The sequence below is a fragment of the Neofelis nebulosa genome, chromosome 14 (assembly GCF_028018385.1).
Source record: "Neofelis nebulosa isolate mNeoNeb1 chromosome 14, mNeoNeb1.pri, whole genome shotgun sequence".
In the NCBI taxonomy this organism is placed as follows: Eukaryota; Metazoa; Chordata; class Mammalia; order Carnivora; family Felidae; genus Neofelis; species Neofelis nebulosa.
Genome location: NC_080795.1, coordinates 28,260,130 through 28,287,660, shown reverse-complemented (window position 1 = coordinate 28,287,660; position 27,531 = coordinate 28,260,130). Strand labels below are relative to the sequence as shown.

General features: G+C 39.6%; 1 long non-coding RNA gene across 2 annotated transcripts in view; it reads right to left on the bottom strand.

Moving 5' to 3' along the window:
* LOC131495112 (uncharacterized) overlaps positions 1-16,221 on the bottom strand; it is an 80,688-nt gene extending 64,467 nt beyond the window's left edge. For both annotated transcript variants that reach the window (XR_009253773.1, XR_009253772.1), the window contains exons 1-2: positions 15,356-16,221; positions 13,678-13,861 (exon numbers count right to left, since the gene is read on the bottom strand). This is a non-coding gene — a long non-coding RNA (uncharacterized LOC131495112). The remainder of the gene's footprint in view (positions 1-13,677; positions 13,862-15,355) is intronic.
* Positions 16,222-27,531: the final 11,310 nt, after the last annotated feature.

The following is a 27,531-nucleotide window of genomic DNA, read 5'->3' as shown; positions in this document are numbered from 1 at the left end:
TTTATTTATTTTGAGAGAGACAGAAACAGCATGAGTTGGGGAGGAGCAGAGAGAGAGAGGGAAAGAGAGAATCCCAAGCAGACTCTGCACTGCCAGGGCAGAGCCCAATGTGGGGCTCGAACTCAAGAAATTGCAAGATCATGCCTTGAACTGAAACCAAGAGTCAGGCACTTCACTGACTGAGCCACCCAGCCGCACCCCCCCCCACCCCCGCCACCTCCATTATTTTATTTTTTAAAAGTAAGCTCCATGCCCAAACTGGGGCTTGAAATCATAACCCTGAGATCAAAGGTTGCATGCTCTACCAAGTGAGCCAGCCAGGTGCCTCTAAAAACTGATTATTAAGTGCCCTTACCACTTGCCAAGCCCTGCATAGGTCACTATGGATATATGTCAAAGTAAGCTAGGGGGACAGAAAGATACGGGTAACAAACAAGAGTACAATGTGGTGATGCTGTGGAAGTGCAGCATAGACGGAGGCTAACTGTGCTTGATATACAAGGAGGATCTCAAAGTAGAGTGAATGTCTGACTCAACACTTCTAAAGCATTTACTTTTGAAATCCCTTGCACTTGAGAGGCATTTGGTGTAGTGATTTTGATTTTATTATCTTTTTAAGTTTATTTATTTATTTTAAAAGAGAGACAGAGAGAGCAAGCAGGGAAGGGGCAGGGAGAAAGAGAATCCCAAGCAGCTTCAGAGTGGAGCCCAAGGTGGGACTCCAACCCACGAACCGTGAGATTACGACCTGAGCTGAAACCAAGCGTTGGATGAGCAACCGAATGAGCCATCTGGGTGCCCGATGAATATTTTTTTTAAATCGTGAGATTATTTCCTTTTCTCTTAAAGTGACACTCATATCTTTCTTTTAAACCAATTATTGTAACCCCCACAGTTGATACTTTTTCTTTCAAAAGGAACTCATCTACCTCTGCCTAATCTTCTCCCTTTCCTCTCTTTCCTGTTTCAGTTAACAAAGTCACTTTATGACATGGTTTAAACAAGACATCTCAGCTAATCCCCCTCTGCCTCCTGTATTCAAAGGTCTTGAAATCTTGCTAATTTTCTCTGAAATATTTGTTCAGTATGTCCTCCAGTGGCTACTATTTTAGACTTTTATCTTCCATCTGTATTATTACAATCCATTGAACTGTTCACCCTATTTTCATTATCTTCAAAATTATCAATTCAAATTTTAGTTAGGGTCAAATCATTCCACAGCCTTCACTCTTTTGCTCCTGTTGCGGTGATGTCCTTCAAAACCTGGCGATCCCCAGCCACTTCACTATACTTCATGATGACTTCCACCCACCTTGCTACATTTCCAATCTTAGCACTATGTTCTGCTTACCCTGCATGACTTTGCTTTTCACTAAACGCGCTGTGTATATTCGTGTCCTCATGACTCTTAAACATTCTCTATGCCTCAAATACCACTTTCTCATGATTCTGCCCCTTAAATTGTTCTCCTGTGGGTCAAACTGAAAGATTTTTTGTGTTATTCTTCCTGACTGCCCCTCCATCCTTACAATAAGTTAGAATATAAATATTCATGTACTCGTAGTACTCTGTATATACACATACCACATTTGTTATACTGGATTATGACTTACAGCTTATAGATCTAGCTTCTTGTGAAGACTGAAGTCTTTGAAAAGAAAGACTATGGCGCGCGCACACACACACACACGTGCACATTTAAATGTATAGATATATTACTGTTCCCTGGCACTTTGTACTTAGCCAAGTGCTTAGCACATAGTAAGGGCTTAATTGAATGTTTTAAGATTAACCTTAATCTTGTTGGCTACAGGAAAATATGTTAAGCAAGGGCCACTTTTATTTATGATTCCAACGGGAAACAGAAGCATACTTGGATGAAGTTCTAATGAGAATTTAATGAAGAGACTATTTACAAAGTATAGATAAACCAGTGAGGAGTGTTCCGAACCCAAGTACTAGTAAGAGATGAAGCAAACACCACTGTGGGTCTGAAGGAACAACGGGAAGAAACAGGGTCGTTAGCAGAGTCTAGCGAGAGCTGGAGATGTGGAAGGGCCTTGGGTGATGGGTGCAGAGGAATGTGACCCTTGCTAGAACAATGGCCCCAGGGTGGCAGTGAAGGAAGATCTTCCTGACCTGTCTTCTCACTCTCAGACTTCCAGTTGATGCCTCATATTGGCTGGATCCAACCAGAAGCCAGAGGCAGGAGAGCTCCAGTGATGAAAACTGTGTGGGTCAGTCCCCAGGGATACAAAACAGAGCCAGGAGGGGCAGAGAAACGACTAGGTGGTACAATCAGAGAATAACCAGAACAAATAACTTGCTCAAACCTTAATACTAAATGGATGGGTGCCAATCAGTCTATGGAGCAAGATGCTTATAGTATAGACTTTCAGAAACTAAGTTGCCTGAGAACATACACCATAATTGATATCTCTGAATATTTTCCTTATCCATACTTTGTAACAGCAGCAACAACGAAAATGACCATAGCAACAGTAAAAATTCCCACTTACTATGTGCCAGATGCTGGGCTAAATATGTCACGTATTTTGTTGTTTTTTCCTCATAACACTCCCCAATTTACAAATGTGGAACTGTTGCAGAAATCAAGTAATTTGCAAGAAGTGTAACAGGTTAGTGGTGGAGGTGATTCCAAAGCCTTTTAATTTTGTACTTTAATTATTTTAATGTTTATTTGTTTTTATTCTGAGAGACAGAAAGAGAAAAAGCAGAGAAGAGGGAGGGAAAGAGAAAGAGAGAGAGAGAGAGAGAGAGAGAGAGAGAGAGAACCCCAGGCAGGCTTTGCACTGACAGATGCAGGGATCAATCTCAGGAACCATGAGATCATGATCTGAGCCAAAATCAAGTCAGATGCTCAACTGAATGAGCCACCCAGATGCCCCTAAAGCCTTTAAATTTTTAACCCGTACTAGTGCAGGGAGACTCAGTATTCTGTTCCATAAAGTCATAGCCTCCTCTAAAAGAATTGTGCAAGGTGAGATTGTCCCTGGAGACAACCTGCAGGAAATTGTGGTGAATAGTGTCTGTGCAAAAGAGACCTAGGAAGAAGGTTGCTATTTTTGACTTAAACACAAAGATAGGTTATTTTGCTTTCAATGAGGAAAAGAAAGATAAAAATGCTAATCAAATCTGCTGAAGCATCAGGTTATCTGGGAAGGTTTTAATTAGAAAATCTTAGCGCATGTGCCTAATGAAACGATAGTCCTATAATTGAATATAGAGACCTGTTGGTAATTAAATGATAATGTAAAATAAATCTTTCTCTGAACAGGTTTAATTCTCTTTTACATTACGCATTAATGGAGTAACATCCCTAATATACTAGTGCATAGCATAGATAGGAGACTTTCCCTACTTTACTCACTGAAAGCTTAATTAGGTACCATAGAACTGTGGCCTTCCTTCCCTTCTTTTCTTACGAGCTGGAACTATATCGGTGTGTTTTGTCTTATTGATTAGGATAATCTAAGCAAAAGCAGATGAATTTGTTCTTCTTACGTCCTCAGCTCCTGTGGACACATGTTTTGTTTTCATAGAGGAAATTGGGCTTCACAGAGTCAGGACTGGTCCTTGCAGGTCTCTGCTTCATCTAGATTCCTTTGGAGGAGAGGAAGGATTGAAAGAAAGGAGAGAAGCCTACGATGGTAGGTCATTCATGCAGGCCTTGGGGAGGCTTCGTGACAACCCCAAACACCAAAAACAGAACCCACAAGTCACTGGGCTGGGCTCTGTGCCATGCCTACATCTCTGCCTTGTTTCTGATTCTGAGCAGCCTTGTTACTCAAGGTCCATAGTTAAAAAAATTTTTTATAACAAACTCCTGAGTCATTGGCACTTTCAGCTCTTGGGGGAGCTGGAAGGAACTGTTGGATTTACTGCTTAATTATTTTCCCAGGAAGTAAAAGGCATGGATCATTGCTTAGGATGGCCACTAGCCAGCCAAACAGATGTTTGGCCCAGCTTCTGAATTTTACAAGGGGACATTTTTAGACTTACGCTGTTTGTTTGCAGTCCAGTCTATGCTTTTCCACTTTGCTTCTTTTTAAAAAATTTTTTTTCTTTAACTTTTATTTATTTTCAAGAGACAGAGAGAGACACAGTACGAGGGGAGAGGGGCAGAGAGAGAGGAAGACACAGAATCTGAAGCAGGCACCAGGCTCTGAGCTGTCAGCACAGAGCCTGATGACGTGGGGCTTGAACCCACCAACAGTAAGATCATGACCTGAGCTGAAGTCGGATGCTTAACTGAGCCACCCAGGGGCTCCTTTTCCCCTCACCTTCTTATTATTTTGTTACTGGACAATATGTTTATTTCCATGTTTTATTAAAAGAACTGATAGACACATGGGTGGCTAAATTGTTTAAGATGTTAGATTCATTAATTTAAGTATCTAATTTATTTTCTTTTAAAAATAATAATTTAAAGGAAAACACACTTTTGTTTAAAGGGTATTAATTTTACTTTTTATTCTCAGTATAATGCACCATTAATTACTTTGGTGTAAAAAGCGTTGGTGTGAAAAGCTCTGGTGAAGTTCACTACAACCGACACATTTAAAAGAAGAAGATGAATAATTCAAATATTCTGGACCTGTGAAGTACCATTTCTTGATCTCTATCTCTTGTCAAATCATTTTCACTTAATATTCTTTCATACTATTTTTTCCATTTTGGGGGGCATACATACCACACCTTATGTCTCCCTAGGTGGCTATTACTTGAATTTTGAATCAAAAATCTTTCTTTTTTAAGGATTTGTTTGCAAATCTAGAACAGGGAATGCCGGCCAGCTCATCAATCTCCTACCACTTGTCATCTTTCCTCATCCAGGCAGTGCGAGAACTTCCATCTCTGTCTTTCTCCCTCACAGAAAATGCGTGCTTCCTTTACCCCTAATCATTTTGTAGTCTAGTCTAGTTAGATCCTCAAATAGTAAGAAGAAAACCATTTCAATGTTTAAGTCATTTTTACTTAAACTAAAACTTAGACCAATTGCTAAGTTTTCAAAACGGCTCCTGCAGCCAACAGACTGCTTCAACTGCATTATTTTAGCCATGCGGGGGACCACACTGGGAAGCAGGGGAGGAGAGGGTTATCACTATGATGGACGATTAGGAAAACAAACCACATCCTGCAGGAAGATGCTCTTAAATGTGGGGCATTTTACTAAGAAGATACATTGCTACAAGACTGTATCTACAATATACAGAAGCTGCTCTTAAAGGGAAAATAAATCATTTTCTTCTTAAAGTGAAAATAAATCATTTAGAATACTTTTCCTCTCCTAGGATAACAGAATTCTGGATAATTGGGAGGAAAATCTAGAAACTCTGTTCCAGTTTATGAATAATTGAATAATTGAATTAACTTGTTTTCTATCAGGATGTTTTGGTTTCATAAAGACCATAAAGATGGAAAAGCCAAATCTCTATATATCTGCACCAAAGTTAGGCAGTTCATTTTTTAAAAGAAGGTTTTGAAAAGTTGCTCTTAATTTTAGAGAAGGAGAGAACTTTTAGGGCACCTCTGTACTGAATTTCTTTTGTGCACTTTCATCTAGAATACTGAACTTACTGAAGTATTGACTTGAAATGGAGGCCATTTTAGGAGACAAATTTTGGACTTGTGCAAGTTCTTCGATTTCAACCGCTCAAAAGCGAAATGATGGCAGTGTACTGCAGTTCTAGGTTGGCATATTTGGATGTTTGAGGGACGACCTTGCAGAATAGTGGAACTGTTTGGGCTTCAGAAGCCTTTTACAGGCGGCGCTTTCTGCCATGCTGAGCTCAGGGCCTCAGGAGCCATTGTGGGTGCTGCACCACCGGTATGGGAAAGACGATGTGCTGCTAGACTTTGCTTTTGTCCTTCTCCTCATGCAGAAGTGATGTTGCTTTCATCAAGAGTATTGCCCTTTTCAGGGAATCCTTTGTAAGTAGCAGTTGGACTATTAGCTTTTTGGGTGTTGATCCTGTAACATCTTCCCAACTCAGAAAAGAGAAACCTATTGGGTTGAAACTCAGAAACTTCTTTGGAGACCTTGAGTTAATCATGTTAACTTAAGCCTCCCTTTACAATGGGCTTTTTAAAAATCATTTTTATTGAAGCATAATTTATGTAAAATAAATCCGTTTAAGGTTTACAATTTGATGAGTTTTTACAATATACAAGAAATCATATATATGCACATACTCATTAAATCATGGCTCCAATTATGATGCAGAACATTTCCATCATGCCAGAAGATTTCTACACCCCTTTGCAGTCCATATTTCCTTTTACCCTTACCCCAGACAAGCACTGATCTGTTTTTGTCACTCTAGATTTGTTTGCAACTTTCTAGAACATTATATAAATGAAAAAAATATAGTATGTGTTTTTCGATGTCTAGTTTCTTTCATTCAGCATAATGATTTTCAGATTTTCCCATCTCACATATATCAGTGTTTCTCTGCCTTTTTATTGCTCAGTAGTGGTCCATTGCATGAATTTACTAAATTCTGTTTACCTGTTGGTAGATGTTTGGGTTGTTTCCACTTCCCAGCTATCTTGAAAAAAGCTGCTAAGAACATTTGAGTACAAGTCTTTGTGTGGACGTGTGTTTTCTAAACAGCTATTCTCTTTTGAGAATAACCAACCAAACAGTCCAACCACCACTGTTTGAAAATTCTTACACATTTGAATTTTGATTTTCATTGTGGCTCTTAGGAACTTCTCTAATGACTAATGATGGCAAACATCTTTTTATGTGTTGCTTTTATCCTTATCTCTTTTTTTTGATAAAGTGTCAAACTCTTTTGCATATTTTTATTTTTAATTAATTTTTTTCTTTTGCAGATTTTTAAATTGGATTTTTGTTTTATTATTGTTTTGCAAGCTTTCTTTATATATTCTGGACACAGTCCTTCATGAGATATGTGTTTTGCAAATATTTTGTTCCACAGTCTGACTTTTTTTTTTTTTTTTTTTATTTCTTGGCTATTTTTTGAAGAGTAGACGCTTTTATTTTTGGTGAGGATCAAGATTCATCAACTTTTTTTCTTTCATGGTTTGTGCTTTTGGTTTCTTAATAAATGTTTATTTAGCCCACATTTGAAAAAAATATATTACTATGGTTAATTCTGGAAGTTTTATAGTATAAGTATTAAGGTTTACGTTTGAGTTGACTTTTATATATGGTATGAAGTGAAGGATGAAGTTCTCTTTTCTTCACATAGATGTCACGTATTTATTGAAAAGGCAATCATTTTTCCATTGAAATACCCAGCCACATTTGTCAAAAAACAACTGATATGGGTGGATCTATTTCTAGATTATCCATTTGGTTCCATCGATTGCTTATCCTTATGCCAATACAGTGCAATAGGTGCTTGGGCCAAATCTGTTTGTCTTAGGTGACATCTGATGAGTCTGATTATGACTGTGATTGCAGTACAGTAACCAGGGACTCCTTGGAAAATAAATATAGCCAGGCTTCATAGCTAGAGCAAACCCAGTTAAATATGCCATTAATCCAGGTGTAGCCAGAGGTATTGGCTTTTGCACATACCTAGACTGGCCAGTAGGAAGTCCAAGTTACTCGATCGTTATCATCACTCATGCTGAAGAGTTTAGATTAGTGTATGTGTGTCAGGTATATGCAAAGCCTGGTGCCCACTAAGAAATAGTAGTGACTTCAGTAACAATATTTTCTTGATGTGGGATCAGGGTCTGGTTTTATTAAGTTTGTGAAAAGTGTGCAAAAGAATTTTGTCTACCCTTAAGCAGAGGGGGGAGACCACAGGATACAAATAATAACAGCCCCTATGTTTTTTTGCCTTGGGTTTTCAATTTTTATCAAAGTTGAAAAATTTGTAGGGATCATTCTAAAACTAGTAGAAAGAACATCTTCTGATACGCACATCTGTGTTTACTTCTAGGGTAAAAATTTTCATTTTTCCTCTCAGTTCTATTTTCTTTTCATCATTTGGCCTGATTTAAAACTGATCTCTATGTTGACATATCTGAGTATTTTCTCATCCATGGTGTGCATTTCTCACCTTTGTTTCTGCTTAAAGGCATATTAAATTTTTTCAATGTTTATTTTTGAGAGATTGAGAGAGAGAGAGAAAGCGCACACACATACACATGCATGAATGGGGGAGGGGCAGAGGGGCAGAGAGAGAGGGAGACACAGAATCTGAAGCAGGCTCCAGACTCTGGGCTCTGGGCTGTCAGCACAGAGCTGAACGCAGGGCTCAAACCCATGAACTGTGAGATCATGGCCTGAGCTGAAGTTGGGTGCTTAACCGACTGAGCCATCCAGTCACCCTTTTGTTTAAAGGTACATTAAATAATGAAACTATATTATTGAGGCATTTTGGCACATTTTAGGACAAAAATTGATTTGTTCTTGACCTCATCTAAGTAGTCAAAATTTCTGAGGGAAGTGGTTCTAAGCAGGTAAACCGTGCTCCTTGGTTTGTTGTGATAGGGGCAAGTAATGGCTAAGAATTGTGCTGAATTAATGAGACTCCTTCCCCTTCTACTCTGCCCTCCTGGGAAGGAGTACAGTAGCTGGTTAGTAGTGCACAACTGCACTACTTAATTTACCTTTCTAAAGCAGGAAAAGCAGAAAAGATCTAATGTATTTAAAACCGCAGGGGGGTTGGGAGGAGTGAGAATGTAATTTCCCCAGCTGCAGTTTGGCCATTCCTAATCATATGAAAATTGCCAGAAAATCCTTAATGGTCACTAGTGGTTTAGAGCTCTGAATTTCACACGCCTCACAAGACTGAGCTCGTCTCAGCAGAGTGGGGACTGGGCATGTCTAGGCAGGCTTCCTGGTGATTTTAATGACAACGCATGCTCTGTTTTGTTTTGAAAAGAAAATTGGTCTTGAGATTGGAAGAGTCAGTTGTAGTGGGGAATGAGAAAGCACTGACACCAAATCTGGTCGTCTGATAGATTCTTTAGGATCAACCTGTACCATGGTTTACATGGGTAGGAAAGACCCCACCCAAACGGTGATGGCAACACCTGGCCGTCATTTGGCTTGTAAGATCTGATGAGGTCACGGACCAAAGAAATTTGGTCACGAGCAAGTCTGGAGTGAGCGGAGTGACTGAGCTAGCCTATCAAAACGGATATTTAATATGAGCTGGGCAAGTCTTGTGCAAGTTGTATATTCCAAGATATGTTTTCTGAATAGTCAAGTGATTTAAATTTTTGTAAGACTTTTTTTTTTAGTGTTTGCTCTTGAGAGAGAAATAGAGCACATGTGAGAGAGGGGGAGGGGCAGAGAGAAAGAGGGAGACAGAAGATCTCTGTGCTGACCAGCACAGAGCCTGATGCAGGGCTTGAACTCAGGAACCCAGGAACTGTGAGATCATAACCTGAGCTGAAGTAGGATGCCTAACTGAGCCATCCAGGTACCCCAAATTTCTATAAGACCTCTTTGACAATGATGACTTTAGGCATACTTTAAAAAAGATTTTGTTGGGGTGCCTGGGCGGTTCAGTTGGTTGAATGTCCAGCTCTTGATTTCAGCTCAGGTCATGATCCCAGGGTCCAGGGATCCAGCCTTGTGTCTGGCTCCATGGTGAGCGTGGAGCCTGCTTCAGATTCTTTCTCTCCTTCTGCCCCTCTCCCCAACTTGCACATGCTCCTTTTCTAAAATAAATTAAAGACAAAAGATTTTGTTTTCCAAAATGATTCTTATTGACATCAGAAATTTGTCAGAAATTTTTTTTAGTATTCTAGCTCTTTCAATGTTAGTATGCCTCTCCTCATGGCAGATTTCCTCTGCTCTTATGAATAATCCTTAACATTGAATAGTTGTGCTTTTTTTTTTTTTTTTTTTTTTTTTTGGTAATGTGTCTTTTACATAATAATGTGCAGGTTAGTGTTGTCTTTTGAAACAGAAACATTAAATGTGAAATGAGTATAAAAGAAAAGAACTTAAGAACAACAGTTCCAGAAGAGGTTTTTTTGAGCAATAATACAATATTTTAAATCAGAATGTCAGTTTGTTAATATTAATGGGAAATCAATTGTCAACCTGATATTTGTTTCCGTGACTCTGCAACTAGATAAGCACATCACCAGGAGACTGGAGCTCTGGTTTCGGGCCGGGCTGTGTGCCCTCACAGCTTCCTTGGCCTTCCCTTTCTCTTCTCCATGTCACAGAGGAGCTGACTCCTCACATCAGAGGTCAGGAGGGGGAAAAAGTTAAGTTCTGTGTCCTCATCTATCTCTGCCATAGGTGGCTTCGCTGGTGGTGGCTGTCTCCTGCCTGGTTCCAGTTTCCGTGACGTGTCCCGGCCCTCAGGCTCCAGCACCAGGCTCTCTTCCCTTTGTCTCTTTAGCTGAGCAGTGTTTGCAGCTTCCTGCTATTGTCAATCCCTCCATCTGCCTTTCCAACTCCTCCCCAGCTTCTCGGCAATTCTAACATCTGTGCAACCAGGACTCTGCATCAAATACCCTTGCGTTTTGAATGCCTTGTATCGTCTTCTGTTTTCCTGGTTGGACCTTGAATGATGGAATAGGCAGGGAATAAGATAAAGGGCAGTTTGGTTGCACGATTCAAATATTTAACGTTATTTAGCTTTTTCTAGTAAAAACATGGGGCTTAAACAATACTCCGCTTCAGATACATTCCGCTTAACTCAAGGGTATCTAGAAAACACTAAAATCTTTAAAGATCTTTCTGAAATGTCTCTTTCTTTTCTCCTGCATTAGTAAACAAGACTGAATTTTGTTTACTTCTTCTGATGCTTTAGATTCTTGTAGTGTTTCTCGGGGTATCTAGTATCGAGATATTAAAATAGAATCTGCAGATAGTTGGACTAAAATATAATTCATCTTCAGTTTGCAACTTTGAGGCAGTTCTTAAAAACCATCCTTTTATCAGTCTGGTGTATGTGGTGTGTTTGCGTGTGTATATGTATTTTATCATGAAAATAGATTTTAAAAGGATAACTTATATCTAGTCTTCTGATATTTACAAGTATTGAATAAAGTATGCTAAGTATTTTATCTTAAATAGAGCAGCAATACCAGGTCAGTAAGGTTTTTTAAGAGCAAAATTTATTTTTGGATGGCCAAAAACTAGGTCACTGAAAAAGATGGGCTTTGGAAAATTCATTCAGTCATTCACTGCTTTTTAAATATTTAATGATTACCTGCTATGAGCTAGGCATTGGAGCCACAGTGGTAAACATGACAGATGGTGTTCATCTCAGTAAACTTAAAGTCTGGTAGAGGAGACAAACATCCATAGGCAATCACATTAATGTACAAAAAGTTATAGGGATACATAGCAAGGGAACTTTACCTGGTCCAGAAGTTTAGGAAGGTAAGGAAGGGATCAGAAAAAGAAAGATAATGAAGACCAACATTGGCCAGGTTATCAGGTATGATCCAGCTACCCACTTATTCATCTAGTCATTTCAACAAACATCTGCATGGGTCTCAGGAAGGTGATAACAATGAATAAGGCTTAGCTGCCAGTAGGACTCAGAGTGTCAGTAAAACCATAAAAGGATGCTCTGATCAAGCAGGCACATCAAAAGTGGGGTAATGACGGGGCGCCTGGGTGGCGCAGTCGGTTAAGCGTCCGACTTCAGCCAGGTCACGATCTCGCGGTCCGTGAGTTCGAGCCCCGCGTCGGGCTCTGGGCTGATGGCTCGGAGCCTGGAGCCTGTTTCCGATTCTGTGTCTCCCTCTCTCTCTGCCCCTCCCCCGTTCATGCTCTGTCTCTCTCTGTCCCAAAAATAAAATAAAAAACGTTAAAAAAAAAAATTAAAAAAAAAAAGTGGGGTAATGAGTTGGGGTTTATGTCACACCAATAAACCCGTGACTAATAGGGACTTCTCTGTGCTCCCCAAACCGTTTAAACCTCATGGAGGTAGGGGCGCCTGGGTGGCTTAGTCGGTTAAGTGTCCAACTTTTGATTTTGGCTCAGGTCATGATCTCACGGTTTGTGAGATCTAGCCTCATGTCAGGCTTTGTGCTGACAGAGTGGAGCCTGCTTGGGATTCTCTCTCTTCTTCTCTCTCTGCTCTCCCCCCCCCCCCGCCAAAATATACATTAAAAGATAAACCTTTACTGTAGCATTTAGTACTGTTCAGTCTAAGAAACTTTCTTGAAAATGTGGTACATACACACAATGGAATATTGTTCAGCCTTAAAAAAGGAAATACGTGACAACCATATGCCATATGCGATAACGTGGATGAACCTGGAGGACGTTATGCTAAGTAGAAGAAGCCAGTCACAGAAGGACTAAGATGGCATGATTCCATGTACACAAGGTCTCCGAAATGATGAAAATCATAGAAACAGAAGGTAGAATGGTGATTGCCAGGGCCTGGGGAAGAGGGAAATGGGAAGCTGCAGTTCAACAGGCATAAAATTTCAGTTAGGAAAGAAGAGTAAGTTCTATACTTACTCTTTGCTATACAACATTGTACCTATAGTGAACCATACTGTATTGTGTACTTAAACAATTGTTAAAAGAGTAGATCTCATTTTATATGCACCACATTTAAAAAAAGACGATTTCATTGAGACCAATTTTATTTTACTGATGAAAACATTTGAGAATCAAAAGTGTTAAAGGAGTCGTCCAAAGTCATTGAGCTTATCAGTAGCAGAGAACAAATTGTATAACAGTGTGGTTAGGAGTCAGTTTGTGAACTCAAGCATGTTCCTTAAGCTTCTGGGTTGTTATGAAGATTAAAACAGAAAATATTTAAATTATTTAACACAGTGTGGGGCACAGACAAATTAATTAATATTAGCTTTTCTAGGCCTGTGAATCACTGTCCAATCTCTAAAGACTCTGTCAATACATTTCATTTGATCCCAAAGACAATGAGGGAAAAAGGAAGGTGGGTGTGATCATTCCCATTTTTGAGAAAAAGCAACAGATATTAGTGATTTTCCCTATATTACACATCAGGGTTTGAGCTTTGATGGAACCAGGGATTTGATGTTCTTTACTTGAAATCTGTCGCCTCTCCTAAGCAATCAAGTTGCTCCTTATTGTACTATAAACAGTTATAAAAATATATATCTCTCTTACTAGACTGGATTAGACTGGTTCTCTACAGGATTGTCTCTCTTACCAAGCAGTCTGTTCTATGAAGCCAGAGACTAGGTTTTATTCATCTGGGGTGTCCTCATAATACCTAGTACAGAGGTATGGAATATAACAGGTGTTCCACAAATACTGAATGAAACTGAGAGGCAGACAGAGACAGACATAATGGGTAATGCAAAGGAAGTTGCTCCCACAAGGTTCTGAAGCTAGCACATTTCAATTTGCTATGGCAGACAAATGGATACGAAGAAACTATAGTTCCTGGATTTGAGGAATACCCCAAATTTTGGGCAAAATGGATTCCCTCTAGAAGGTTCTGGGCCCCTTGTGAGCATGTGAGAGTTGTTGCTTTAAGATTTTGTTTTGTTTTTGGCTTTCCTCTTGTATGGCCCTGTGTGCTCCTCACATTGACTCTGGAAATCTGGGAGGGGGAGTCCATGGCCCGGATATAAAATTTTCTCCTGTGCTCATTTACAAACTGTTACTATATGATTCCACTTTCCTATTCCTGGACCTGTGCACTCACCCCCATTTACATGCCTCAAGAGTCTCACGTGGCTGGCACTTACAGCACGGGGTCTGCCCCTCTGTAGGGGTGGGATGCGGATGTCGCTAAGGTCCAAGCTCGAGACTGCTTTCTTCCTCTTGCTTTTAAGTGATGCCTATGCTTGGGCACACGGAGTGCTCTCTGGCTTTACCCACCCATGAGTGGGATCGCTAATCAAATCCAGGACTAACCAGGAGACGACTTTCCTGGAAACAGAAGAGTTTTCTTTAGTCACTAACACAAAAATCATGGGCCTCAGCAATGTTATGGTTACACAACCCCTTTTCCTTGTGATATTACTAGCATTCAGTTATGGGAGTCACATGTTATGCTTTGATGGAGCCATTTGTGAAAAGCCAGCAAAGGTAACATCTGTACAAATATGCCACGGGGCCCTTAGCCTGAAGCTTTCAAATGATGTCTGTAGGAGATCTTACACAATGGTTAAGTTTATATTTCAATCATATGGAGCTAAATTATAATGGGCAGCTAGTAAAAGATGTTATGGATTTCCTCTGAAAGATGGGGAAAGAGAGAAAGTGTGCGGGTAGATGTATATGTGTGTATTTGTACATATGTGTGCACCTAGATGTTTTCATAGGAGCTAATTTGGCATTGGTATGTCTGAAAATATACTCCTTGGGTCAGCAAAGCAATTTCTTTTTTTTTTTCTTTAATTTTTTTTTCAACGTTTTTTTATTTATTTTTGGGACAGAGAGAGACAGAGCATGAACGGGGGAGGGGCAGAGAGAGAGGGAGACACAGAATCGGAAACAGGCTCCAGGCTCCGAGCCATCAGCCCAGAGCCTGACGCGGGGCTCGAACTCAAGGACCGCGAGATCGTGACCTGGCTGAAGTCGGACGCTTAACCGACTGCGCCACCCCAGGCGCCCCAGCAGCAATTTCTAACTGGTAATTCTACTTTCCCAGTAATACAAAACTTCTAAATGAGTTGTTTTTAAATTGTAATAAAATCTAGTAACTATGAAAAATTTTACCCTTAAAAATAAAATCCAAAGAAGATGAGTCTAGTTATTAGCAAGGTATTGAGATAAAGGAAGAGACTATTTCACGTGTCTGGAAATAGAGACGTTTGCTGTGTGTTAGGGAAATAAGAGAAGTCTATTTCTTTTCCAATGTTTCATTCCATTTGATAAACAATATCAGAATGGCCTGGTAGCAACAAAGCATTTGCATATTGACAGCGCTTGCTAACGCCGCCTTCACTTTGCTGTCATGCGTTATCACATATTCGAATGACTTCTTTGAATAGACCTCTTTCTGAGAACATAATTGTAGTTTATTATATTTGTGGTAATTACTGCATTCTTTGAGAGTGTCTCACATAGTATATCCTTTGACTTGTTTAGTTTTAAGACATTCTTTTTCATGCTTCCACTTGGAAAATGACTAAACAAGGACTTTTGTTGTCCAAATGCAAAAAGGGCTTCTTCCGGTTGATAAAAATTGCTAAATCTGACACGCAAGCTGCAGCCTATAAAGTGGCAGGATTTTTCCTCTTGCTCATTTTGCCTCTGTTCCTCTTTCTTGTTGTTCAGATGATACTGGTGACTTGTGAACTACTCATGATGAGGAAATTCATGGATTCTATGGAAAAATGAATCCCCCAAATTTGAGAAGAAACACTGTGGTGACTCCTTTCTGAAATCTCTCCAAAGTCTTTCCATTTCAATTCTTACCTCTTGTTGCAGTTTGACCTTGAAGAGCTCATAATCACAGATTATAGTGCTGATCAAGTAAGAATGAAGGATGATATGAGGAAGCCAAAAGTTCCTTCTTCCCCTCAGTTCAGCATATGGAAACCCCTAATAAAGGAGAATGAAGAATTAATAAAAGACAAGACTGTAGTAACAGTACCCAAATGTTTAGGAGTATTTTGTGTGGGGTTCCTTTTTAAAAACATCCTTGCTTTTTCAACCCCCCACCATCTTCCATGTTTGGTATCTTTCTGACTCTTGGGTAGAATTCTTGCTTAGTTCAAATTGACTCAAATAGTGGCTGTGAATCTTAGACATTCCAGCCCTCCCTATGTCTCTACCCTCCCCACCCCGTGCCTCATTGTTTTTATTCATTCCAGCTTGATTTATTTTTGCCACCTGGCTCCTGCCCCTGGTATCACTTGTCACTTATCTTTATCTGCTCATACCTAAGCACATTTTGCTAGTGTGATCTAGTGGAAAGACTGTGAGCTTTGGGATTTGAAATACCAGTGACTAGTTACTAGCTGTGTGACCTGGGATACGTAAGCTCTTTGAGCTTCAGTTTCATTTTCGTTAAATATAAAAAAAGAATATTAATACTTTCTTATTAGGATACAAGTGAAGAATTCATAACTTAACAGTATACAGTTTTTATCACAGTGGCTGGTACCCACCACAAGCTCGATGCCTATATACTTCCTTTCTCCTGACCTCCACTCCCAGAGACATGTATACTTCCTCCTGCACTGGCCATGCTTCCTCCTGCGCTGGCCAAACTCACTGACTTTCCAGGCACTAGAGACCTGTCTGGCCAGTTTGACTCTTTCCCTTTCCCAGCCTTCTTTCTGATGGGTCATGACATATGACAAGGATGACCGATGATGCAGCTACCTATCCATAGCCTTCAAATTGCCCTCTCCTTCCACACTTCTTCCTAACACCTGTCTACCTGTTTTTGGTTAACTACCTGTTGACAGTTATCAGTTACACATCTATCCTTTCTACCGTTATTTCTCTTGGCAGAACACTAAAGGAGGACAGGAAAGAATCCATAAAGATATAAGCTGAGATGTCTTGAGACTTGCTAAAATAAGTAAAATCTTCAAAAATGGCATCATCTTAAATTTAACAGCAACACCATTTTAGCTTTGCACCTTATACTCTTTCTTTCCCTATTTATAGAATCCCTATTAGTGACGACTTTTCTCTCTTGTTTTACCAAACCAGGAAATCAGTTGTATTCAGTTTCTTTCAATTCTTTGAAATATCCATTGCCAAAACATTCTGGTTTTTCTTCTATGGGCTTACTTTCACCAATTTTGCCATAATCTGTAATTTAAAATTGGATTCTGTTTTAAATAGGCAATTTGGACTTTTTCCTATTTACTGAGTGATTATCATCACCAAATGGCCATGGTCAATTTTTCTGCCAGTGCCATGTATGCTCCTATGAATCTTTCTTTTATTCTTTTATTTAACTTCTGTAGTTCTCAGACTTGAAGATTCTAAGTATAGAAATTCAGGGTGTTGGAAACAAGCTTAACATCCTTAAATAATTGACATGACATTCTCGCTAAATGGTCACATGGCCCACCTTGAACCATCCCTATTGTATAATAATTGAATCTCCAGGCACCAACCCACTCCATATTTAGACAGCTTTGATTATTAGAAAGCCAAACCACATTGTATTACCCGTTTACTTCTTCCTTAATCTTAAATTTGTCTCTTGGAGTCATGTGTAACAAAGTTAGCTTCTCTACTTCTAAACCCCTTATACATTTGAAGACAGCTGTATTATTCTCCCATACACTTTTCCCACCCCCAACGTTTCCTTATCAGGATAAATTTTCCATTCACTCCAGTCACCTGTAAAACAAATATTTGTTAACACATAAGTTTATCATATCTGCCATAAAATTAAGAACTTGTCTTTCTTCATGGTAATGCCACAGAAATGATAGTCATTAAAATCATCTTCTATAGATGTCATATGTTAAAAACAAACCATAGCAGAAACACTTTTTAATAAATATTACATAACAAAATTTTCATATGAAATGATAGCTTTGCACACCCATCTATGTTGTCTTAAACATGTAATGTTGACATATAAGAACAGCCAACCATATCTATCTATCATCTATTTATCTATCTATCTATGGAAATGGGGGTGTGTGGTATCATTTTTGGAAATTACTAATGCATCTACCTTTCAGAGTCCATGACCTTTGGCCCAGTCAATCTGAGACAGCAAATCTGCCTGACAGGGGAAAAGAATTTATTATAAAAATGATGAAGAGAAAAACAGAACAATATATAATTCCTGGCATGAAAAGCAGGGATAAGGCAACATAAAAGCATTACAAGTCAGACGATGATCCCGAGAGACAGTTTCCCAAATATTTTTGTTTTTTGCCCTCTAACATATCAGGTACTCAACCCAGAGGATCCCATAGCGGAGAAAGTACCCTTCCATCCATGACAGCAAAACCCTGCTCTTGACAGAGATGAAATGTAGGAGAAAGAGAAGCAAAGCCTACATCTTTCCCAGGCCTGGAGGAGGATAGTGGGAAGGGGAGAGAGAGGAAGAGAAGGAAAGAGTGTGTTGGTCAGATGTGTGCCTCCACTCCAACTCTCTGGACTGCGGGTAGATGCAGGACCCTGGTTGTGAGGGAGGTAAAGGGAGGAGTCTGTCGGTCCTGACTCCCTTCTGAGGCTCACAAAGGCAGAACTCCAACTCATCCTACACTGAACACACCTTCATTCCTCTGGTTGTGCGGTGTTGTCGTGAGCCAGAGCCCGAGGACTTGCTTCCCTGGGCTTCCCAAGGTGATTGGGGTCCGGGCGTTGGAGTTGGCCTGGAGTCTGCTGAGGCACAGGGAAGTCTCTTAGCAGCAGAGACCGGCCAGGAACCTCAGCATTCAGGGCCGGCAGGTGCCAAAGTGAGACTGAATTGGCCAGAGAGTGAACTGGCTGTAACCAAATTGGGAGAATAAGACCAGTTAGAGACTCTAGCCATGGATGGCAAGACAGACAGCAGCCAGATGGACAAGACAACATCATCCAGGAGAGAAAAATACCATGCTCAAGGTCTCTGTGTCTCTCCATTACACACTCTCTTCCTTGCCTCCCATTTCATACACCCAACTGCCTTCTTTCAGAGCTGAGTAGGAGAAGGCAGAGGAAAACTGAGACACTGAACTTTCTTTCTACCCTTAGGAAGACTATTGCCTTAAGAGATTATTGAAATAATCAAATCAGACTAGGCTTAAACTGGGTTAGAGACGTATTTAAAAATTTCCCCCAGCCAGAGGATGGGGTCTCATGTGTAAAACTAAAAACAACAACAACACATTTTCTCTGCATATCCAAGTGGTGTGCATTACAATTTTTGAGCAGCGTTTTGTATCAACTATCCCCCAAACACCTCTAATCATATCTGAAAGGGGGAGTGAAATTGCCATCAGTGATTTATTACCTTAAGTTCACTGATGCCTGAAGTTAATCTTGACTTTCTATTCATGCAGGGTTTATTTGCACACAGTGTGTTACATTAATTTTTCAGCACGGTTTTTATGTATTTTTATTAAAGTATACTTTTCTTTTGACATTTTAAAAGCCCTGTTGGTATTGCAGTAGCCAATGCATGCGTTCACTGGTTTGATTCATGCCTGCTTCTTGGCTTACTGTTTGTGTTTATCTTTAGTGAGAGCAGAGCAGAAAGTCCTGTTTATCCTTTGCTGTTCATTCAATATTAATCTAGGTTTTTGCATATTCCCAGGGTGCATTATTCTTTATGCTTATATGCCAAAGAGCTGGGGGTCCTGATAAATGCAGCAATTTCCATGAAAACAATTTTTAGTATGTTACTACTGATAACAGAGTTAAGGTAAATTAACTGTTTTCCCTTAGGATTCTAATTTCACATGCTTGTTATGTTCAGAGAGATTCGGATTTGTTGAGATTAATTTTTTTTTCCCCTGAGATTTCATTTTCTTATTAGAGTTATAAGAAGTTATATTACCCACGGCTATGCTGTTTGTTTATTTTTGGGAAAAGCATGGGGATTATCTCATGGGGGTCAAAACGTTCCTGAAATTTTTTTAACTAGAAAAAAATTCCCCCGAATTTATTGAGCACCTAGTCCATACTAGTCACGTTGCCTGGTGACTTCCCATTTAACTTTCTTAAGCAGCACTCTGTCCCATAGAAGTCTTAGGCAAGGGAGCCTGGATTGAATGAATGGCTTAATGTATTGTCTTATTTTACCAAGGGGCTCCCGGAGACTTTGCTTAAACTTAGAGGAATGTCTGTAAGGCCAGGTATTCTGGGACTGAAGAAGGTCTGGGAAGGAACATTTGGGAAGAAAGGCCTTCCAGTGCTTCTTAAACCGTAGGGACGCCTGCCCTGTCCTGGAGCAGAGCCAAAGCAGTAGCAAAGGAGCAATGTAACCACAGAGAATGGACACACTGAGACCAGGTGAGTCCTAGTTCTGTCATGATCTAGCACCTGTGTGCTCTTGGGTAAGTTACATAGCCTTTCAAGGTCTTACCTTCACTCATCTGTAAATTAGAGACAACAATGCGAATGGACCTATCTTGTAGAGTTGTGCAGATAGATGAAGCTGTGTACGAAAGAGCCTTTGGTACACTATAAAACGTGGTGAGTGTTGTCATAACCGTTTCTTCTTGGCACAGGTAAGCAAGGCCAGGGAGGCGAGCAGGGTTGGGAGTGGCTGGACAGGAGGAGGGGTGTTGGTAGGGATCCCAGTGGGGAGAAAGGAACTTACTCTTTCTAGACTTTGCTCCTACCAGATGAGTATCTCATGGCACTTCCCATAACCTTCCTCTCACCAGGTCACTCTGCATTTGGGACACTACTCTCCTTCTTTCTTTCTGACTTACTCTGTTCTGATATGTAGCAAAGCATGCATTTAGCGTTTGGTCCATATGGAGTAAGTTAGATGGGGACTGAGCAAATTCTCAGGACACTGGAGGTGGTCTGCTTCTTGATGGTTCATCTTCTAAAGAAGTACTGGCAGTTGTCAGAGGGAAGTCCCATCAGAAAGCCAGTAAGAAAGGCAGTTATTTGTTATGTTCACACTCACTTGAGTAGTGACAGGAAGCATGGAAATGATGATTAACTTGTCCTGCACAGCTTCTGGTTGCTCAACTATGCCTTTCTGAGGAGCCTTTTATTTTTTATTTTTTAATTTTTTTTTCAACGTTTTTTAATTTATTTTTGGGACAGAGAGAGACAGAGCATGAACGGGGGAGGGGCAGAGAGAGAGGGAGACACAGAATCGGAAACAGGCTCCAGGCTCCGAGCCATCAGCCCAGAGCCTGACGCGGGGCTCGAACTCACGGACCGCGAGATCGTGACCTGGCTGAAGTCGGACGCTTAACCGACTGCGCCACCCAGGCGCCCCCTGAGGAGCCTTTTATGTTAGCACTTCCTCCAACCTCCAATATCTCCAGTGTATCCATTTTCATTCCCTCTCTTCCCTCTCTTCCTGTTACTTTCCCCAAATTCCCTTCGCACTCTGAGAGAACATCGTGGAGACTCAAAGGTGAGTGTCCCTCTCTCTAATCTTCACTTTTTTCAAAAGTGAGGCCTCAGTCCCAAGTGCTTTCTGTTTCCATTTTGGAGACCAAAGCCAAAAAGTCTGCAGGCTCTTTCAGACCTTTTGCCTTGACGCTTCTTTTCTAAGGCAACCATTGCGATGGACTGGATATATATGTCCCCCCAAATGCACACATTGAAATTCTAATCCCCAGTGTGATGGCATTAGGAAGTGAGGCCTTAAGGAGATGGTTAGGTCATGAGGTTGCCGCTCTCATAATGAGATTAGTATCCTTATACATTTTTTTAAATGTTTATTTATTTTTGAAGGAGAGAGAGAGAGAGAGACAAAGAGTGAGCAGGGGAGGGGCAGAGAGAGAGGGAAACACAGAATCTGAAACAGGCTCCAGGCTCTGAGCTGTCAGCACAGAGCCTGATGCGGGTCTTGAACTCACGAGCTGTGAGATCATGACCTGAGCCAAAGTCAGATGCTTAACCGAGCCACCCAGGCGCCCTGAGATTAGTGTCCTTATAAGAGAGACCCTAGAGAGCTCCCTTGCCCCTTTCTACCACTTGAGGTATGGGTGAGGAGACGGCTGAGGATGGGCATCTGTAAGCCAGGAAGCAGGATCTCCCCAGTGAATCTTCTGGTACCTTTATCTTGGGCTTCCTAGCCTTCAGAGCTGTGAGAAACAGATTTCTGTTGTTTATAAGCCTCTCAATCTGTGGTCTTCTATTATAACAGCCTGGACAGACTAAGACAAAGCATGCAGCAGAAGCAGCCTCACTCTGCCTGCAAGCATGTGGGATGCGGGGAAGTTTGAAGGTCAAATAAGGGAATACACTTGGGAAGATATGTTAATATTTAAAAAAATGATCCTGTTATGCACATATTTGGATTGTTTACTGTGGCAGACTGGAGGATGTCAGAATAAATTTATGTTAACTGTCTCTCCTCATCCAAAAGAGATTTTTATTATGTGCATCAGAGGCAGAACCCAGCCCTTGACTTCGTCAGCATCTAAGGTCTGGATTTAAACAAAAATGGAAAAAAAATTGTGCCCAGTGAGAAATCATAAACTTGGTGTAAAGATGATGCCTCTTTTTGGGTTAAGTAGTCTAGAGGATTTTGTTTCGAATTTGTATAAAAGAGCCCATCTTTCTAGGCCATTCCAGACACAATCTGCCATGGTATACCAGGTAGCAACAGAGAGATGTCTTATTTATTGACTCTTACAGAATTACAAGACTTGTTAGTTCAGCTTTGACTTTGTTACCTTGATTTAGTACTCTGTTCTGGTTCTAGCATGAATAGAAATTAATTTTTTAAAAAATCCTAAAAATAAAACAAATCCAAAATTCCCTAAAAATCTATGTTATTTTACTTGCAAAAATAGTTCAACATCTTGCGTTTGATTTCAGCCTCTGTTCCTACATATTTTATCAGCTTTCTTCTCATTATCAATTTCACACTGCAGAATAGCGTGGGGCTGACAATAACAGAGAGGAGAACAGAGATAATTAAAGTAAATTTCTCAACTATACTTAGAAATTAGGGCAAAAAACGTGTGAATAAAAATAGGATACAAAATGTTTGATGTTTGAAACCCTGCCTTTTGTAGTTCAGGGACTCTTACCCATGTTAGTGCTGGTAAACACTGAAGGAAAAACATTTTATTGAAGAGCTTAAAAGAAAATTTCAATATATTTCAACACAAATTTCCTTTCCTATAAATTAAGGCTAAATGTATACTGACTTTACACAGACTTGGGATCAAAATGTTTTTTGAACTGGACAACCTCACACATATTAGTAATTGTTGCCTGTTCTCCTCCTCCCACCAAGTTCCAGCTCATTCTCTGAAGTTTATTCACGGATTCTGCCTTCAGTCACTCAGATTAGCCTTTGTTCTAATGCTCTTTAAACATCTACTACCTTTTTTAAGAAAGTTTTATCTGGAACTCTTGAAGTTGCCCACAGTTGCATAATCTGGTTTTCCAATGGGGTTTCTATTTCTCTTCTTTCCGTCTAAGTGCATGTCGTAGCATGAGGAAAAATCATGGCCTATTGTCAGAATTTCTTGTGAAGTTCATGAAATGCATCCTGTCCCAAATTTGAGAAATATTTTAGAGTCCTTTAAAATCTTTCTATCCTTGATTCTTGACACTTTATCCCCAACATTCTTTCAAAAGTGACCCCAATTTTTTTGTAGGTCTAACATTGTAAGAGTAATCCTCTGTAGGATGAGGTTGATTTGTACATAGGCAGGAAAATCAGTGCCTAGCACATAATAGGGGCTCGATAACCATTTGTCGTATGAATTAAAAGAACGACTGTGGCCATACTTCATTCCTCTGAAGACATAAAGCCCAGTCTTGCCTCTAAGTATACATTGTAATACATCATCTCCAAAATGGCATCCTTTATTTCAAACCTCTGCCATTAGTAATCTTAAACTCAAATGCATTTTCATAGCACAGTTTTTAGTTTAAGCCTTCTATAATTACATTTCCCATTTTATTCTGATGTTCAATGTGCTTTTTAAAGGTTTCTTCTGCCCATGTTGCATTTAGATTCCTCTTTTTGTCCCCAAACAATGCCAAACTATTTGGGAACTTAGTTCACTCAGAAAGAAATGTGGAATTGAATGATACAATGTTGCTTCCTTGATGTGGTGAAGAGAGAGGTGTGACTGGTTTGTGTTATCCCATGCTTTGGCGAGTCAGCAGACTCACAGTGTCATCCCGAAGATGAAGCCAGAATGATAGAATATCACCAAGGCTAGTAAAATATTAGATAGCAAAGTTCAATGTCTACTTCATGAGCTGGGCAGAGCTTCAGGCATGAGAGCTTTACTATGTCACAGGAAATTCTATTTCCTTCCAGGACCCTTTCACAGTAATTCATATAAGCTCAACCGAAATGGAATTCATTACTACTATAACTTGGGTCTGAGAGAAAGGTCCATCCAGATTCCATTTGGTTAAATCAGGTTATAAAGATGCTACGAGGGCTTCACCTGCTTGTCTCTGCTCAACTTTATTCTGCATGGAGGTTTGTGGCACACAGTAGGCAAGGTGACCACCAGATCAAACCTTCGGACTCTAATCCTTTAGCAACTCAGGGCAATTTCCTCCCAAAGTTCTTATAGCTATCCACAGAGATGACTTATTGGTCTCATTTTGCATATTTCCACTCCTAAAGCCATGGGAAGCCAGGAAGCTGCAATGGAAGACTTCTCCAGGACATCATGGAATGGGGATGAGTGGTTCCCTCAAGGATGTGATGCTGGTGGATAAAAACAATATGCTCACAATACCCAATTGTAATATCTCCAGAACGGAGCTAAGATCTATCTCATAGTGTTGTTAGTAGGATTGAATGATAGAATGTAGACTTCTTGGCATTTGATTGGCATTCAACAAATGATAACTGTTATTATTACTTGAGCTGTGTTAACTGTGCAAGCTTCCTTCATCACTGAATTGTGATCTTTATCTTTATAATCCCATATTACAATTATGTTATCTAAGCTTACTCCCCATTGTCAGGGAAGAAATGGTGGGAACAAGTAATAATTTTCAGCTTCAAAATATCAAATATTATAATTGTCTATTATTTTATGATCTTAAAAACTTTTATGTGCATTATCATTTGGAATCTAATAATTAACCTTGGGAGCTAAGCATGATTATTGTCACCACTTTCCAAAGAGAGAAATTTTGATATAGAGAAATTAAAAGTCTTGGCCAATATCACACAGTTGGTATGTAGCAAGCTCAAGACTCAAGATGAGTTCTTCTGACTTGAAATCTTAAAATCTTGTGTTCTTTCTAGTGTATCATTTAATTATCAATTTACTTGTAGAAAGTATTAAATTTTTTGTAGAATCAGGGACATTTTGCAATCAAACAATTTTTTCCCCAAAATCAGACAATTTATAGGAAACATTTTACAGAGTATGAGGAATTTGTCATTATTAAGAATTTTGATTTTTTTTAAAAAAATTATTTATTTAGTTTGAGAGAGAGAGAAAGAGAAAGAGAGAGAGAGAGAGAGAGAGAGAGAGAGAGAGGAGGACAGAGAGAGAGGGAGAAAGAGAATCCCAAGCAGGCTCTATGCTGTCAGACTGGAGCCCAACGCTATGCTCGATCCCACAAACTGTGAGATCATGACCTGAGCCAAAACTGAGGCGGAAGTTTAACCAACTGAGCCACGCAGGCACCCTAAGAATTTTGATTTTGACAACCTGAGTGTTTTAAACTAACATTAGGAAAATGGCCATGCTAGTAAGTAGGTAGGAAGGTAAAGAAGATAAAATTCACTTTTCCCTCAGTTTTGCTGATCTGCAGAAGAGATAGTGATTGAAGATCAAACCTCCCAGTATTTAGGTCTCTTGCAAGAATTATATTTTACAACTATTAAGTTTGTGAGGCTATGAGCATCATGCGACTGGATGTGTTTATAAAGAGGTCAGAAAACCACTTATTCATGATTTGGCATGGATGTATTTTTGTTGTTTAGGAAGAGTAATGGTATCAGTAGTTTCCAAACTGGGGCTGTCAATGTTATACAGGATCGGACCCTTCTCTGGAGTCAGGGCATCGGGTCACTGAACCCTAATCTGTGAATTACTTTTAAGGATTCCTTTAATTCTAAGTTTATGGTTCTGTCTTTATATATTTACGATTAATCCATTTTTGAGGGCAAATAATATTGTTAATAAAGCACATACTCAATGATTTTCAAACCATCATGTTTTTTGACATAGTGAGTAAGCACAGATAGAATCTAGACCTGATTTTTCTCATCAAATGAATATAATAATGCATATTTTAATAACCTGATGTTTAGGGGGAAATGCTTTATTCTTTCAGTTACTGTTCACTATATAATGGTCACCCCTTACTTCAAGACTTGGTGCTTTATTTAATTTTCATATGCCCTGGTATGAGGGTTTTAGGACACTATGAAGCACTCATACTTTGCTCCAGGACTTCTTAAATTACCTGCCTGTAAATCTCAATGTGTAACTGCATTCAGTTCCCATGGCAACATGCTTGATGTCAGTATATGTTTCAGCATATTCAGGTCACTTGAAAACCAAAAGATGTGTCTAACTGCAATAATAAAAGCAAATGCAAAGTGGATATTGGAGTGTTATTATTTATTTATTGTTAGTGTATAGAATATAAGAGGAAAAAAGTCTGTGGACAGCAGGCTTTAAGATGTCTGCAGAGATCTGGGCTCAGGTTTACGAGCTTGGAACGGAACAGTAGACTTTTGATCTCTGAGATAAGTAATAGGTGACTTGTACTGCCAGAATGAGAAAAACTCTAGTTGTCTATGACATATTGAGTTTATTAGACTCTGTGATGAGTTATGTTCAATAAACCAAAGGCAGAAGCATGAAGAACAGGCTAGACTCTGCTAGTTGAGGCTTTGGAGACCATGGGAGGCAAGGTCTGTATTTCTGCTCTGAAACTTGATAATGGAACATTACAGAATGAATGTCTTATGAGACACCAAATCGGTGTGGGTGGGCAGGGGGCACATCTACAGTTGCAGTCATTGCAAACATTGAGAGGAAAGTGGCATCTAGAATACCCCTTTACACACATGGACTCTTTTTATCCTTCCAGTAGTATCCCTACTTAAAAAAAAATCGAGATAACTTTACAGTGACATGCAAATATGTTAAATGTAGTTCAGTGATTTTTGACAAATGCATCTGTTTATGAACACATCATCTCAAACAAAATATAGAACATTTCCATTGTTCCATAAAATTCCCTCTTTCCCGTAAGTTTCCTTCTTCTAGAGGCATAGATTAGTTTTGCCTCTTCTAGAACTTCATGCAAATGAAATCGTACCAAGTTTATTCTTTAGATACAGCTTCTTTATCTCAGCAAAAAAATTTTGAGATTAACCCATGTTCTTCTGTGTGTAAGTAGGTTGTCCTACTTGACTGCTGAATAGTACTTCATTTTCTGGATATGCCAAAATTTGATTATTTGTTCTTTGGGTTATTTCCAATTTGGGACTAACACTAATCAAGTTGCTGAGGAGCATTTATGTGCCAATGCCTGTGTGGCAATGTGATTTTGTTTTTCTTTCATCCAAGTGACGTTGCCAGGCTATCGTAATTTTATACCATAAATGTATATGTTTGACTTCATAAGACACTGCCAAAATAATTTTTGGAAGTTTTCCAAAATGACTGTACCATTTCAGACTTTCAACAGTAACCTTTAAGAGTTCTGAATGCTTCAGATCCTCATCAGTAAGAGATGTGTCATTCTTTTTCAATTCAGCCACAGGAGTGATGTCCAGTGATGTCTTTGTGGTTTTCATTTGCATTTTCCTGATGACTGATAATGTTGAGCACTTTTTTGTGTGTGTCCTTATCGGTCATTTGTATATTTTCCTTTATTTTCTAGCTGTTCAAGTCTTTCCTCAATTTTTATTGGCTTGTTTGCCATTTTTTATAACATCATAGGAGTTCTTTATGTATTCTGCACACAGAGCCCTTCTTCAGATACCTGTGCTGTAAATATTTTCTTCCAGTCTGTGCTTCATCTATTCATTT